The 16,130-nt window shown below is 39.4% G+C and overlaps 1 protein-coding gene and 1 non-coding gene across 2 annotated transcripts in view; one reads left to right on the top strand and one right to left on the bottom strand.

Moving 5' to 3' along the window:
• The window catches only part of ROCK1 (Rho associated coiled-coil containing protein kinase 1), a 118,789-nt gene that overhangs the window by 97,473 nt on the left and 5,186 nt on the right, over positions 1–16,130 (bottom strand). The gene's annotated exons all lie outside the window — the stretch shown is intronic.
• Positions 3,567–3,638, top strand: TRNAE-UUC (transfer RNA glutamic acid (anticodon UUC)). The gene has a single exon. It is a non-coding gene; the product is annotated as a tRNA-Glu (tRNA).

Here is a 16,130-nt window from a genome sequence, read left to right as displayed (position 1 = left end):
CATGAAAAACAATTACAATTTCAATGCTGACAAGAATGCAGAGAAACAGAATCTCTCATACACTGCAGGGTGGTATATAAAATGGGAGAGTCACTCTGGAAAACAGCTTTGTAACCAGTATCATATGACTGACAAAAGTACATACAGTCAAAGCTATGGTTTTTCCAGGAGGTGTGCGTGCACAGATGTGAGAGTTGGACCATAAAGAAGGCTGAGCACTGAAGAACTGATGCTTTTTAATTGTGGTTGTGGTTAGATCCCTGGGTCGGGAAGATCCCCTGAAGAAGGAAATGGTTACCCACTCCAGTATTCTTACCTGGGAAATCCCATGGACAGAGGGGCCTGGCAAGCCACAGTCCACATGGTTGCAAAGAGTCGGACACAACTTAGCAACAAAACAGCAACTGTGGTGCTGGAGAAGACCCTTGAGTCCAGTGGACTGCAAGATCAAATCAGTCAATCCTAAAGGAAATCAATCCTGAATATTCACTGGAAAGACTGATGCAGAAGCTGAAGCTCCATAACTTTGGCCACTTGATACTAAGAGTCAACTCACTGGAAAAGACCTGATGCTGGAAAAGATTGAAGCCAAAGGAGAAGGGGGCAGCAGAAGATGAGATGGTTAGACAGCATCACCAATTCAATGGACAAGAATTTGAGCAAACTCCAGGAAATAGTGGAGGACAGAAGAGCCTGGTGTACTACAGTCCACAGGGTCACAAACATGGACATGACTAAGTAACTGAACAACAACAAATCATATGACCAAGCATTTGCACTCATGGACGTTCATCCCAGAGAAATGAAAACACTGTACATGCAAAAATCTCCACACAAATGCTCACAGCAGCTTCATCTCTAACAGCCAAAAAATAGAAACAACAAAAATTATCTTCAACAGGTAAATGGCTAAACAGACTGCAGTACATCATACTACGGAATATTGCCCCTTTGGGAGGCACAAAGAACATGCTCAATTGCTCAGTCATGGCCGACTCTTTGCAACCCCATGTATTATAGCCCACTAGGCTCCTCGGTCCATGGGGTTTCCCAGGCGAGAGTACTGGAGTGGGTTGCTGAACCACCTGGGAAGCCCACTATGGAATAATACCCTGCTCTAAAAAGGAGTCAACTACTGATCCCTCCAACATCAGGAATGGATCTCAGGGGCATTATGAGGAGTAAAAAAAGAAAAAAAATCTCAAAGGCTGTTTACTGTATGATTTTACTGCATGATTTTCATTCTTCAAATGAAAAAATTATGGAGATGGAGAATTAGCGGTTTCCAGGGGTTAGGGATGTGAAGTTTGGGGGGATACATCTATACGGGAGTAACACTGGGAAAACTTTGCCGTGATGCATTAGTTCTGTATCTTGATTGCAGCAGTCGCTACAGGAATCTCAACATGAAGAAACGGCCCAGAACTATAAACACACATTGAACCAACTACAATTTTCTGGTTTTGATGATGCACCAAGGTTACACATAATATAAGCACTGAGGAAAACTGGATGAAGGGAGCACTAGACCTCTCTGCACTAATTTGTAACATCCTGTAAAATTAGAAGAAAGATGAATGACAGGACACCAACAGCAAAACGACACAAAGGTTGGAATTGTCTAACAAAGACTTTTAAAACAGCTATTATTAAAACGCTCCCCAAAATAAGGCAAGCACTTAAAATTAATGGTTAGACAATGCAAGCAATAAGAAAAAGAACTAAATGGAAAATTGAGAAGGGAAAAATACAATAACCAAAAAGAAAAACACACCCTCAGTAACCTCAACAGCAGCATGGAGATGACAGAGAAAAGATTCACTATGCAGGCAAACCCTAGAGATAGTGTGGGTTTGATTCCCGACTACCACAATAGAGCAAATACTGCAATAAAGTGAGCCACACAAATTTTTTGGCTTCCTAGTGCACATAAAACTTATATTTACACTATACTGTTGTTTATTAAGGGTGCCATAACATTATGTCTGAAAAACAATCCACACACCTTAATTTTAAAATACCTTATTGATAAAAAAAAAAAATACCACTGGAGACTTCAATAGTCATGGTACTAACATCAAGAATTACTAATCACAGATCCCCATAACAAATAAAGTTTGAAATATTGCAAGAACTACCAAAATGTGACATAAAGACACAAAGTGAGCAAATGCCATTGGAAAAATGACACCACTAGACTTGCAGAACACAGCATTGCCACAGATCTGTAAAAAATGTGGTATCTGTGAAGTGCAATAAAATCAAGCCCAATAAAACGAGGTACGCCTGTGCGTGAAGATAGATCAGTAGAGATTATCTAGTCAACACAGGGGAAAAAAATAAAAGGTTTTAAATGAACAGAGCCCCAGGGACCTGTGGGAAAACAGCAGAAGGGAACATGTGTGCTCTTAAAGAGTCCCAAAAGGAAAGGAGAAAGAGTTTGGTGTGGTAAAAATATTTGAAGAAACAAAGGCTGAAAACTTCCCATGTTTACTACTGATTCCAGCAGCTCGGTGAAACCCAACAGGATAATCCCAAAGGAGCCTACATCATAATCAAACTGCTGAAAACCAAAAACAAAGAAAATACCTGGAGGACAACCAGAGAAAAATGACATTAATTACAGGGGAAGAGCAAATTGGACAACTGCAAATGTCTCACCAGAAACTATGTGAAACCTCTGAAAGAAGTAGAACACCATTTTTAAAGTATCAAAAGGAAAGAACTGTCAACCCACATTCTATAGCCACTGAAAACATCCTTCAGGTATAAAAATACAATTTTTAAAAGCCTGACAGGAAGGAAAACTATGAAAAATCATAGCAAACTGACCTGCTGTAAAAGAACTTAAAAAAAAAAAAGAAGTTCTTGAGACAGAAGGAAAATGACAGTGGAAGGAAACTTGGAACGTGAGGCAAAAAAGAAGAGCAACCAATGTAAGTATCTATTCTTCTCCTATTGAGTTATTTAAAATACATCTGACCAATGAAGACAAAAATTATAACATTTTCTTATGGGATTTACAGTGGGTATAGCTGAAACCTGGGGAAGGAAACGGCAACCCACTCCAGCATTTTTGCCTGGGAAATTGCATGGACAGAGGAGCCTTGCGGGCTATAGTCCATGGGGTTGCAAAGAGTTGGACACGACTGAGCAACTAAGCACACAGCTGACATAGATAAGATGACTACAACATAAGGGAGGGTGAAGGGGCATTTACAGCAGTAAGGTTTCTACATTCCTTAAGAAGTGGTAGCATATTGTGAAAAGTTAGGCATGTATATTGAAATCCCTAGAATACCAAGCAGCCACTAAGAAAAACCGCACACAAAAAATATATAATCAAAAACACAATAAACTAAAATGGATACTAAAAAAAGTATAAATAATCCAAAAGAAGGCAAGAAAGAGGCAAATGAAACAAAAACAAAGGGAAAATGTACAAAATATGTAAGAAAATGGGAAAGAAACCAAACAAATTAATACTACATTAAATATGAATAGTTTTAGCACACTGACTAAAAGATCATCAGAAAGGATATTTAAAAACAAATGCATTAGGGACTTCCCTGGTGGTCCAGTGGTTAGGACTCTGCATTTTCACTGCCAGGACCTGGGTTTGATCCCTGGCCAGGGAACTAGGATCCCACAAGCTACACAGTATGACCAAAAAAAAAAAAAAAAAGAGTCAGTTACAAGATGGAATCTGAAACTGCAGCAATGAACTTCTCGTACTCTTTAGATCTTGTACTAATAGATGATTTTACAATTGGTAATTTAGAAAATATTGGCCCACTACATTATGAGCTCTTCCAAATGTTGATACATTTCATCACAGTATATTGAAAAATCACATTTATTAATGTCACCACCAACTAACTACATGACAAAAGTTTTTAGGTAGTGGAAAGTTGTCACGCTCACGGTAGCAAATACAGGTTTTCCAAAATCCTAATTTTCACCTAAAAGCCCTAATTTTATCACTGGCCACAAATAGTACCAGTGGTTTTTCAATCATACTTCAAAGTTTAGTCAGCACAGGTCCTTCCCAAGTGGCACATACATACACATAACTGAAGCCATGCACAGATACATCCTTCATAGTCCAAGACCACCTTACTGACTGACAGTAGCAAACAAATGCTAGTTCTGTCACAGGGCTACTAATCCTTTCACCAAATGAGCATTTTTTCTCTTTTAAAAAGTCAAGTTTATTGAAGAATAATTTACGTAAAGCAAGATTCATCCATCCTCTTTAGGTTTGAGTTCAGTGAATTCTGACAAACTAACAGCTGCATAACCACCACCACAACTTCAATCAAGACACAGAACACTTCCATCGCCCTGTATCCCTCATACCTCTCTGCAGTCAATCCTCTACCCCAGCCCCTGATAAACGTTCAGTTCTGTTACAGGACAGTGATCCCTTCACCAAATACACAGATATTAATTTTTTTTAACATTTTCCCAAAGTCATCCTATTATCTTCAGTTCAGTTCTGTCGCTCAGTCGTATCCGGATCTTTGCGACCCCATGAATCGCAGCACGCCAGGCCTCCCTGTCCATCACCAACTTCCGGAGTTCACTCAGACTCACGTCCATCTAAGTCAGTGATGCCATCCAGCCATCTCATCCTGTCGTCCCCTTCTCCTCCTGACCCCAATCCCTCCCAGCATCAAAATCTTTTCCAATGAGTCAACTCTTCGCATGAGGTGGCCAAAGTACTGGAGTTTCAGCTTTAGCATCATTCCTTCCAAAGATTATCCCAGGGCTGATCTCTTTCAGAATGGATTGGTTGGATCTCCTGGTAGTCCAAGGGACTCTCAAGAGTCTTCTCCAACACCACAGTTCAAAAGCATCAATTTTTCAGCGCTCAGCCTTCTTCACAGTCCAACTCTCACATCCATACATGACCACAGGAAAAACCATAGCCTTGACTAGACGGACCTTAGTTGCCAAAGTAACGTCTCTGCTTTTGAATATGCTATCTAGGTTGGTCATAACTTTTCTTTCAAGGAGTAAGCGTCTTTTAATTTCATGGCTGCAGTCACCATCTGCAGTGATTTTGGAGCCCCAAAAATAAAGTCTGACACTTATTTCATGCCAATTTAGTAAAATGTTACTCCTGTCTACTGTCAAAGTATCGTGCATGATGGTGCCATTAATCTTCACCATCATAATCATTTTCTTCTACTTCAGATCGCCATGCTTCACAGCTTGGATTGCCTACTAAAACTTTCCAGTCATGTCAAATCCAACAAAGATATGTTTTAGCAGAAAGTTATCTAAACCTTGCAATAAATACATTGCATTTTGATCAAAGAACTGACTTCCATCCCTTATCCAATCAAGTCCTAGACGACTGCTTCTGAGGTAAAATACTACAGAACTTACCTTCCCCTCCAACACTGTCAATAAACACTTGGCAAGATCTTTTTCCTACTACTACATATCTCACCTCCCTACTCCGTTGTCTACCAACCCCCATACCTTTCAATTTAGATGTTTTTCACTTTGTACCTTCTGTGTTCAAAGCACTCTCCTAAGTGCTGTGGAAGCATTTCTCTTGGTGCTGTGTTATCTCCAACTTTGATGCTCTTTCCACTATGCTACAGAGTCAGGATCAGAAAGCCTGCCACTTACTGGTGATATGCTGTATGCTGGGAAATTCATTTACCTTTTCTGAGGTTTAATTTAATTTATAAAGATTAATATCTGCATCAGCCAGCCCATGGAACTGTTGTAAAGATTAAATAAAATAATAAAGTAAGTGCAAAGTTATAAACATGAGTATCACTGGCTTTTGGTCTCTCATCTAAAAGTAAAAGATATTGGGGTGTGGGGGACCCCACCTATTCCTTTACACATACCACTTATAGTTTTAAAATATATTACCCCCTTAAAATAGATACAGCTTAGATTTAAATCAATTACCAATTATACCTATCTCTTAACCTCAAGTCAGCCATTCCTGGATTTCATCACAGAAACAAAAAATATTTTCCAGTAATTCAACAACAAACAAATGTTTATTGAAAACTTAAAAACATGCCAGGCACTGCTCTCAGAACTAGTGGCCCATCAGTGAGTTGGACAATCGGGTACCTGCTCTCATGGAGTTTACATGCTGAGCATCAGTATCTCAATATATAATAGCTCAGAAGGTCAAGAGTTACTTAAGCAACTTAAACGTTTTCCTTCAGGAAAAAATATTAATCTCATAGGAACAGTAAACTTCTAATCTCTTTTGAGAGACCAAGTCAAGCATATGCAGGAGGCTTGATGTCTAGCTCCTGGGCAACTGAGTCAGTCCTCCCAACCTGGCTATGCTGTCACCCAGACCCTCAAGTGTACTACATCTTCCAACTCCAATTCTCATATGGTAAGGCCGTGGTGAGGACTGTCAGAATCCATATTTGGCTTTGACGTGGTTGATCCATGAATAGGCATTTGGAACTCTTTCACTAAGTTATCCAAAGACATATCATTAAAGCAAAGCAGCATTCAGGTATCCTTTTGTTAAAGGACAAAATGCTATCCCAGCTATGGTCTTAAGCTGGCGGTCTTTGGCAACTAGCTGACAATACTTATTCTAACTCTAACATCAGATAACAATTTAGTTTTTTAAAAAGAGCATTTCCAAAACTGATAAGAGAGAATAAATTATCATAACTTGGGTTTCTCTTGATGAGGAGCTACTGCTCTTTGGGACTGCCCAGCAGGTCATCATCTCCCTTTATCTTGGAAACTGAAATTTTCATCCCGCCTTCATGCAACTCGAACACTTAACCTTGGGATAAGCTGACTCTCTCCCAGTTCTGAGACTACAGCACAGGGTGGAAACCTACACTTATCATCACACCACTCTTCAGACCACTGTGACTGATTAAGACACAGGCACAGGATCCAGTCCAGAGATCGGTTAGAAGAAAAGACTTTTTCTTCCCACTGGACCCAAACAAGGAGTCGTGGAGCCTAGTGGCAGGCACCTTACAACCACAAAGAGTTATGTATCCGAGAAAGGAGACAATTCTAAAATAGCTGATTTAGAAAACTAGCTCCCAGTCACATTGCCTGGGCCCGGAAAAGAGACATTTCTGAAGCTAGAATCTATCATCTATTCAGAGGCAAGAAACATTCGTTGTTGTTTAAGTTAATTGGGGTTGAGTTTTCAATCTGTTACAATAAAGATTCCTAGTAAAAGGAGTGGACTCTCCATAGGCCCTTTTAGCCTTCAATCACTACATTAAATGGCTACTTGGCCCCTACCATAAGTAAGGAAGGCACAGGGACAGAGCCTGAATGCCACAATTACAAAAATAAGCCTACTGTTTTTATTTAGATTGTAATTACAATTCATTTAATTATATTAAATATTTATATAACTTCTGCATGCTCTTCTACTCAAAAAGATGAGAAAAGCTATAGGGGAGTGGGTTGAGTCGAGTAATGCCAAAAGACAGCTAACAACCTACAATGGCAAGGATTAACTCCTACAGGCAAAAGGCTATGGGGCCAGGCCAGAGGAGCACAAGACACGAGGGCAAAAGGGACCAAGAGGCAGCCATTTATTCTCACAACTGTTCATGAGGTTTCAAACCCCTGCTTTAAAGATGATCACATTTAAAGTTTACAACCACCCTCTGAAATAAATTATCGTTTAACTCTATTTCACAGACTGAGGAAATGGCTGTTGAAGAGGGTTCAATCGATCCAAGATCAAACAAAAAAAGAAAAAGGGAGAAGACGATGTTAGAGACTGCCTTCCCCCACTGTTCTTTTCCTGGGAACTGCCTCCCCAATCACACAGTCCTCATGTGATCCTTATCACGGGGGTGAGCACCTGACCCAAGCTGAATCGATGCATCTTTTGCTCCATAGCGCTGGGTTTGAGACCCCAAGATTTACAGTCAGTAATTGAAGTTGTTAAAAATATAGCCAGTGCTCTGGGCAAACATATCCTCCACAAGTGTCTAACACTAGTTTACTGTGTTAATAAATGAGAGAATGACAACACAAAGCAAGAAGAGAATAAACGCTTGCCTGCATTTGAGGTCCAAGCTTCAATTCTTACCGAAGTTCAACTGAACCTTTACTTTAAATGAGACCAGGTTCCCTGACTCTAGAAAAAAAATTTTTTTTTTTTGCCTAGGAAAACTGCAGTTGAGAGCTATTGTGTGTAACTGACAGAGTCCTAACCAACTCACTGAGAAAGAAGTGGGGGGGGGGGAGCGCTGAATAACTATTTACAACAAATATTAATTGAACCGAACACTTAAGACCTTAAGACAGACTCACACAAGATAGTTTGATCAAGTTCTAAACTACCTGAGACAGATTACAAGTATTTATAGAAATTCAAAAGAGAAAATAGCAATGTAACACAGTTGTGACTTATGTTAGACTACAAAGATGAGAAAACTGGCAAAGACCACATTGAGAAGAACTCAAGACGACATTGAGAAGAACTCAAAAGGAGAGAAAGAGAAGGCCTAGGAGGAAAGAGCAGGCACATGCTGGAGACGGAGACAAAATCCACCTGGAACATACAGTCTGTTTTGGAGAACTGTAGGAATTAAGACTAAGTACAGACATAAGCCAAGACCATATGACCAAAAGCACTAAAGTTAAGAAAAAGAAAGGCACAGGTATGGACTATACTAGCAAATTTCGAGATGATCCCACTAAACCCAAGAATACTGGTTGAAAATTTGGATTTAAGTAGGGCAGAAGTAACAGAAAGCAAAGAGCAGATTTGAGAAACATTTGAAATAAAGAATCTCCTACTCTTCTCCCAAGTTTCCAAGTACTAGTTTCTAACAGTGGAACCTTCATCCAATTTGTAACATAGAAGTATAGCAAAGAAAGGAGTAACTATTACCAACCCCTGGATGGACTTAGGGAACTTGCAAAAAAATTATTTCACTTAATCCTCACGATTAAACCTATGAAGAAATATTATCATGATTCTCATTTTGCAGATTAAATATATTCAAGTTCAAAGAAGTGAGATAACTTGTCCAAGATCACTCAACTAAGTAAAAATTTGGTCTGTGGAGTGGGGCAGCAGATAATAATGCACTTGGTCAATCAACATCAAAGTCCCTTTTTCCCCAGACAAATTATGAAGACATAATGACAACAATAATGATAATAATAGTCAACACTTACTAAATGCTGGGAACTAAGCAAAACATGTTACATGCACTAGCATTATCACATTTAATATTTTTAACAGCCCTGTAAGAGTCTATGATTAATCTTATTTGAAGATGATGTATGGATTTGAGTTTTAAGGAAGTTAAGACTTCTGCTGAAACTCACAAGGCTACTAAGTGGTTGATCTGGTTGGGATTAAAAATCACACAATCTGACTCCAAAGCACATGCTCTCAACCACTAGACAACACTGCCTCCATGACTAGGCATTACCAGAAATAAGCAGAGGAAATACAATTAAGGTGAGACAAGTAAATACTTTTAGCGTGGATGACAAAAATCAGAGAAACATTTTCTTGCCCTACTGTTAAGGAACTATTACAATTTTAAAACTTAACAGAAAGGATAGAAGACAAATCTAAAACAATTTCTTAACAAGGTTGAGAATTTAAAGCAACTTGTATCTAACAACAATTTGGAGATGGTTTCAATTAGTAGGAATTTTGTATTATACTCCTAATGAAAAACAAGGGTCAGAGAGTAAATATCAGTTGTCAAAGGCCATACAGCTTTTCAATTTACAGTGTCAACTAGAGTTCAACTCAGGATTTCAGACCCCACCCCACTATCACCCACCAACTATTCAGCAATGAGTACTCCTAGCGTCCAGGATGGAGTGTCAGAATATTATTCCCCATTAACAGCTGACTTCCAAGTCTGGGGCAAGGAAGGTACAAGATGAGCATCTAATTACACCAATAAACAAGGAAGTTCCTCAAAGATTATTAAGATCACAGACAAACAACACGGGAGTCAACATAAAGAGGCTTCCACTAGTCAAAGACAAAACAAACAGCACAGCAAAGATGACAAAAACTGACTGAAAAACATCGTGTATATATATACATTTTTAACGGTTTACACAATAACGCAAAAAAAAAGAGACAGAGAGATAAATAAGCGTTGGGTCTATCTTATTTGCTGACCTTTATAGACAGGGGCTTCCCTGGTGCTCAGATGGTAAAGAATCTGCCTGCAGTGCAGGAGACCTGAGTTCAATTCCTGGGTCAGGAAGATCCCCTGGAGAAGGGAATGACAATCCACTCCAGTATTCTTGCCTAAAGAATCCCATGGACAGAGGAGCCTGGTGGGCTACAGTCCATGGGGTCCCAAAGAGTTGGACACGACTGAGCGACTAGCACACTTTGCCTTTTTATTGCCTGGAGCAATGGGTTCTTTTGTATACCAGCTTTTCAAGTAAAGGGAGCCCACAACAGGAGACTATAGAGTGGTAGGGGATATATTTCCCTGGTTCTTTCTCTACTTAAAACCACACCCTAGCCAAAAAGCCCCCTCCATAAGGCTACCCTTCCCACCTGCTCTCTTCCTTTGTCCCTTCAGGCCTAGAGGTAGTAGTAGATCTCTCTCCAGTGTTTCTTGTCCCAGGGTACTCCACTATTCCTACTGATTTCCTTAAATATTGTCTGTATGTTTGTAAATAGCCCCTTTCTTTAATTTCCCTTAAATACCCGATTTGTGCCATGTCTAGCACACTAAACCTCTAAAATATTTACTCTGAAAAGTGGCAAATAAAGAGAAAGACTATAAGAATCTTTAAAAAAAAGAAGTTGATATATGTGTATCTGATTCATACTTTGCTGTACACCTGGAACTAACACAACATTATAAATCAATTCAGAAAACGAAGATCATGACATCTGGTCCCATCACTTCATGGCAAATAGATGGGGAAACAGTGGAAACAGTGTCAGACTTTATTTTTTGGGGCTCCAAAATCACTGCAGATGGTGACTGCAGCCATGAAATTAAAAGACGCTTACTCCTCAGAAGGAAAGTTATGACCAACCTAGATAGTATATTCAAAGGCAGAAACATTACTTTGCCAACTAAGGTCCGTCTAGTCAAGGCTATGGTTTTTCCTGTGGTCATGTATGGATGTGAGAGTTGGACTGGGAAGAAGGCAGAGCACCGAAGAATTGATGTTTTTGAACTGTGGTGTTGGAGAAGACTCTTGAGAGTCCCTTGGACTGTAAGGAGATCCAACCAGTCCATTCTGAAGGAGATCAGCCCTGGGATTTCTTTGGAAGGAATGATGCTAAAGCTGAAACTCCAGTACTTTGGCCACCTCATGCGAAGAGTTGACTCATTGGAAAAGACTTTGACGCTGGGAGGGATTGGGGGCAGGAGGAGAAGGGGACGACAGAGGATGAGATGGCTGGATGGCATCACTGACTTGATGGATGTGAGTGAACTCTGGGAGTTGGTGATGGACAGGGAGGCCTGGCGTGCTGCGATTCATGGGGTCGCCAAGAGTCGGACATGACTGAGTGACTAAACTGAACTGATACTCCAATAAAAATTTAAAAAGAAAGAAAGAAAGAAAAAGGCTGAAGCATTCGTCCTGTACTTTATGAACTCTGTATCATGATAAGCAAACAGCCCTACAGATGATGAGTAAAAGTTCTTAAATGCTTATGTTCTCTTAACAGAAGAATTAGTTAATAAATGTGAAAGGAATGATATAATTAGAAAACCATTATTTTGCTTTCCCTAATGAATAACTGCTTCAACTAAAAATTATAAATGGATGGAACCATTAGCTGAAAGGACACTAAAGGATTTTACAAGGCAAGTTATTACAGGCTGTCTCCACCTGAACACACTGATCAACCTTAGCATTCTAAAGGGTGGGTCAGCCAGATACCGTGTGCCTCTTGATGTATGCAAAAGAGAACACAATCGTGAAACACTACTGACTAAAAGGTGGAATAATTAAATCAAGCTTTTAGATCTAACTATCAACTCACGGGAAATATGGACATATAGGAGCAAGTTAAATGACATGACAAGAAAACAAACAAACAAATCCAGAATGTGAAATACTGCATGGTACCAATGACTTAGTTCTTTCAACAAGACAATGTGGGTGGTAGATAGAGGGGATGGTGGTGGAGGGGGGAATGCTCTATATTAAAAAGAGATTTGTTAATAAAAGACCTAGGAACAAATGTAACACATAGAATCTGTCCAGATCTAGATTCTAACAAAATAACTGCAAAATAGACATCGTTTTAGACAACCAGAGAAATCTGAATATAAACTGGGAATTAATGGAACCAAGATGCTTTTCATTTTGTTAAGACTCGATAATGGCCTCTGAGTTAATATACGAAAAAAAATTGTAAGAGATGTTTACTGAAGTATGTAAGGGTGAAATGACAATGTCTGGAATTTGCTTTACAATATTTTGCCAAGAAAAAAAGGTGTTTGATGAAGCAAGTGTGACAAAATTTTGAGAATTGCAGTATCTGAGTAGTGGGGTTCACTATACTATTTTCCCCACTTCTGTGAATGTTTGAAAATTTTCATTTATAAAATTACCAAGCAAAAAAAATTCATGTTCCTTCCCTACAACCATAGTTTCCAAACTAGAGACTGTCTAAGAGTCTATGTCCCATGCAGAATCCTAGGACTCACCCCAAACAAAGAATTCTTATTTTGTTTGTCTGGGCACAGGCCCAGGTTCCATTTTTAACAAGTCCTCAAGGGAATCTGGTACAAAATCTACAGGCTCATATCTGAAAATTATATATTCAGACTACTTCACCACAAATCTTTAAGCGTACCCCACCCTAAAGAAAAGGCATGATCGTATCTCTTAAACCTCCCCTTCAAGGCTTACCCTACTGATATCTGCTCATAACTTATCCTTTTCCTGGGACTGTAAGTTCTATGAAGGCAGGGCCCTCTGTTTTTACTCACCATGGTGTCCCCAGTGCCTAACAAAACACCTCACACACAGTACACATCAAATAAACATTTGCTGAATAAATGAATTTATTACTCATTAATGAATGAATAACAGCAAAGAGAAAAAAGAAGAGTTAACTGCAGTTCACTATTCCAAAATTATTTCCAGGAAACAACCTGAGATAAAGTTTCAATTTCTTGCCAAAAGTTAGTATGGGAAGTATGGTATAAAGACTATAAATAAGAGTCTGGGAATAACAATAAACTAAAATTAAATAATAAATAAGCATAGGAAAAAGAGGGGGACACGGCTTAGCCTACACTTTAAAATACAAGTACAAGACAAACCTCTCATCTAAGACATCAAACTTTGGACATTAATTTAAACACCCAACCTACTACTAATTGTTTAGAATTGTTTAGAAACTATAATGAAAATGTGTACTCTTATATTTCACAATCCCAAATGGGGGATGGGGTGGGCATAAAGAGATAAGAGAAGTAAACTAGCACATGTACATATTTTAATGGAAATAAATGAGTAACTCAATTATTGCGTTCTCTGTTTCAAAAAGCACAATTACTGCTTTCTCTGTTCAAACAGCACAATCCCCTAAAATAATGACACAAGTCACAAATGCAAAAAATAACTGCCAAATATAGCAAAAATTATTTTAGGGTGATCTTCTGAGGCTATGTAGAACTAGCTGCAAAAATAGCACTTACCAAAGATGGTCCCTATTCTTATATTTCTACCCCCATATCACTTAACTTTAAATTTTTCCTTTTTAATAATAAATCAATAACACAACTTTTTAAGTTTTTAAGGAATTATAATAAACACATAAAATTTTAAGAGATGCAATGGACACACAGCCCAACTCTTCACTGGGGAAATTGAAACCCTGTTAAGAAAAAAAGATTTACTTAGTTATACAGCGAGTTAACAGCAAAACAAGGATAGGCCAATGCTCTGAATTTCCAGTCCAGTGTGCTTCTCACTATACCATGCTAACAGGATTATTTCTGAAAAATGTTTCCATTGTGAAATAGTAGTATCTATTCACCTTCTTGTACACACATGTGTGGGGTATTCATCAGCTATGTTCTGGACTATACTAAATGGATGTCTCTCTTAGTAGGGATAGTAATGGGAAAGGGGAGCTACCAGACCATCTTCAGCAACAGAACTCTGTATGTAGTCTTCTCTGATATGTAGGCCTTTCTGTCAGATGTCATAAAGAATCTCCAGTTTTTACTACATAAACAACAACATCAAAACTTGTAATTGTGAAATAAACTGTAGAGTTATACAAAATCTAATCGAAAACTGGATATTCACTCTTTTGTTCATTATAAATTATATGTGGTTCCTTCTTCTGGATTAAAAATATTTCTGACTCAAAAAACTACTGAATGGCTCAATTCATGTCTCAGCTGTTACTCTGAGCCACCTCTCTATACACCCACAGGGTTCTTGTAGCGCAAAGCCTGTTTAACAGAATAGCGAAAGTGTAAGGTATGCAGAAAGAGAGTAAGAACACTACATCTCTACAAACCAGCTGCCAACTGTCTTTTTTTATCAATCTAAACCCTTGGTACAAAATAGGGATGTTATAAATCATGACTAAATGAATAAACTGTCTTCAAAAGCCCCTCCTCATCTGTACTGAATCTCATCTAAATGTCTCCATTTTCAGTAACAACTGGCTTGGAAACTTCATATAAAGTAGAGCTGGATTATGAATTTATGAGAATGGTTTGAAGTGCCAGATAAATTACTCTGCCCTTAGAGAACACAATAAATATCAACTTCCAGCCTAAGCACAGTAACTAGCATGTAACAGGAATAATGTACATATGACAAAAATAATAGTTACCAATTAACAAATGCTAAACGGAGAAGGCGATGGCACCCCACTCCAGTACTCTTGCCTGGAAAATCCCCTGGATGGAGGAGCCTGGTAGGCTGCAGTCCATGGGGTTGCGAAGAATCTGACACGACTGAGCGACTTCACTTTCACTTTTCACTTTCATGCACTGGAGAAGGAAATGGCAACCCACTCCAGTGTTCTTGCTTGGAGAATCCCAGGGACAGGGAAGCCTGGTGGGCTGCTGTCTATGGGGCCGCACAGAGTCAGACACGACTGAAGCGACTTAGCAGCAGCAGCAAACTATGGAAAATTCTGAAAGAGATGGGAATACCAGACCACCTGACCTGCCTCTTGAGAAACCTATATGCAGGTCAGGAAGCAACAGTTAGAACTAGACATGGAACAACAGACTGGTTCCAAATAGGAAAAGGAGTATGTCAAGGCTGTATATTGTCACCCTGCTTATTTAACTTATATTCGGAGTACATCATGAGAAACGCTGGGCTGGAAGAAGCACAAGCTGGAATCAAGATTGCCGGGAGAAATATCAATCACCTCAGATATGCAGATGACACCACTCTTATGGCAGAAAGTGAAGTAGAACTAAAAAGCCTCTTGATGAAAGTGAAAGAGGAGAGTGAAAAAGTTGGTTTAAAGCTCAACATTCAGAAAACGAAGATCATGGCATCTGGTCCCATCACTTCATGGCAAATAAATGGGGAAACAGTGGAAACAGTGGTAGACTTTATTTTGGGGGGCTCCAAAATCACTGCAGATGGTGGCTGCAGCCATGAAATTAAACGACACTTACTCCTTGGAAGGAAAGTTATGATCAACCTAGATAGCATATTCGAAAGCAGAGACATTACTTTGCCAACAAAGGTCCATCTAATCAAGGCTATGGTTTTTCCTGTGGTCATGTATGGATGTGAGAGTTGGACTGTGAAGAAAGCTGAGCACCAAAGAATTGATGCTTTTGAAGTGTGGTGTTGGAGAAGACTCTTGAAGAGTCCCTTGGACTGCAAGGAGATCCAACCAGTCCATTCTAAAGGAGATCAGTCCTGGGTGTTCTTTGGAGGGAATGATGCTAAAGCTGAAACTCCAATACTTTGGCCACCTGATGGGAAGAGCTGACTCATTGAAAAAGACCCTGATGCTGAGAGGGATTGGGGGCAGGAGGAGAAGAGGACGACAGAGGATGAGATGGCTGGATGGCGTCACCAACTCGATGGACATGAGTTTGAGTGAACTCTGGGAGTTGGTGATGGACAGGGAGGCCTGGCGTGCTGCGATTCATGGGGTCGCAAAGAGTCGGACACAACTGAGC

Source organism: Budorcas taxicolor, chromosome 22, assembly GCF_023091745.1.
Source record: "Budorcas taxicolor isolate Tak-1 chromosome 22, Takin1.1, whole genome shotgun sequence".
Taxonomy (NCBI): domain Eukaryota; kingdom Metazoa; phylum Chordata; class Mammalia; order Artiodactyla; family Bovidae; genus Budorcas; species Budorcas taxicolor.
This window is presented reverse-complemented; position numbering and strand designations above follow the sequence as displayed.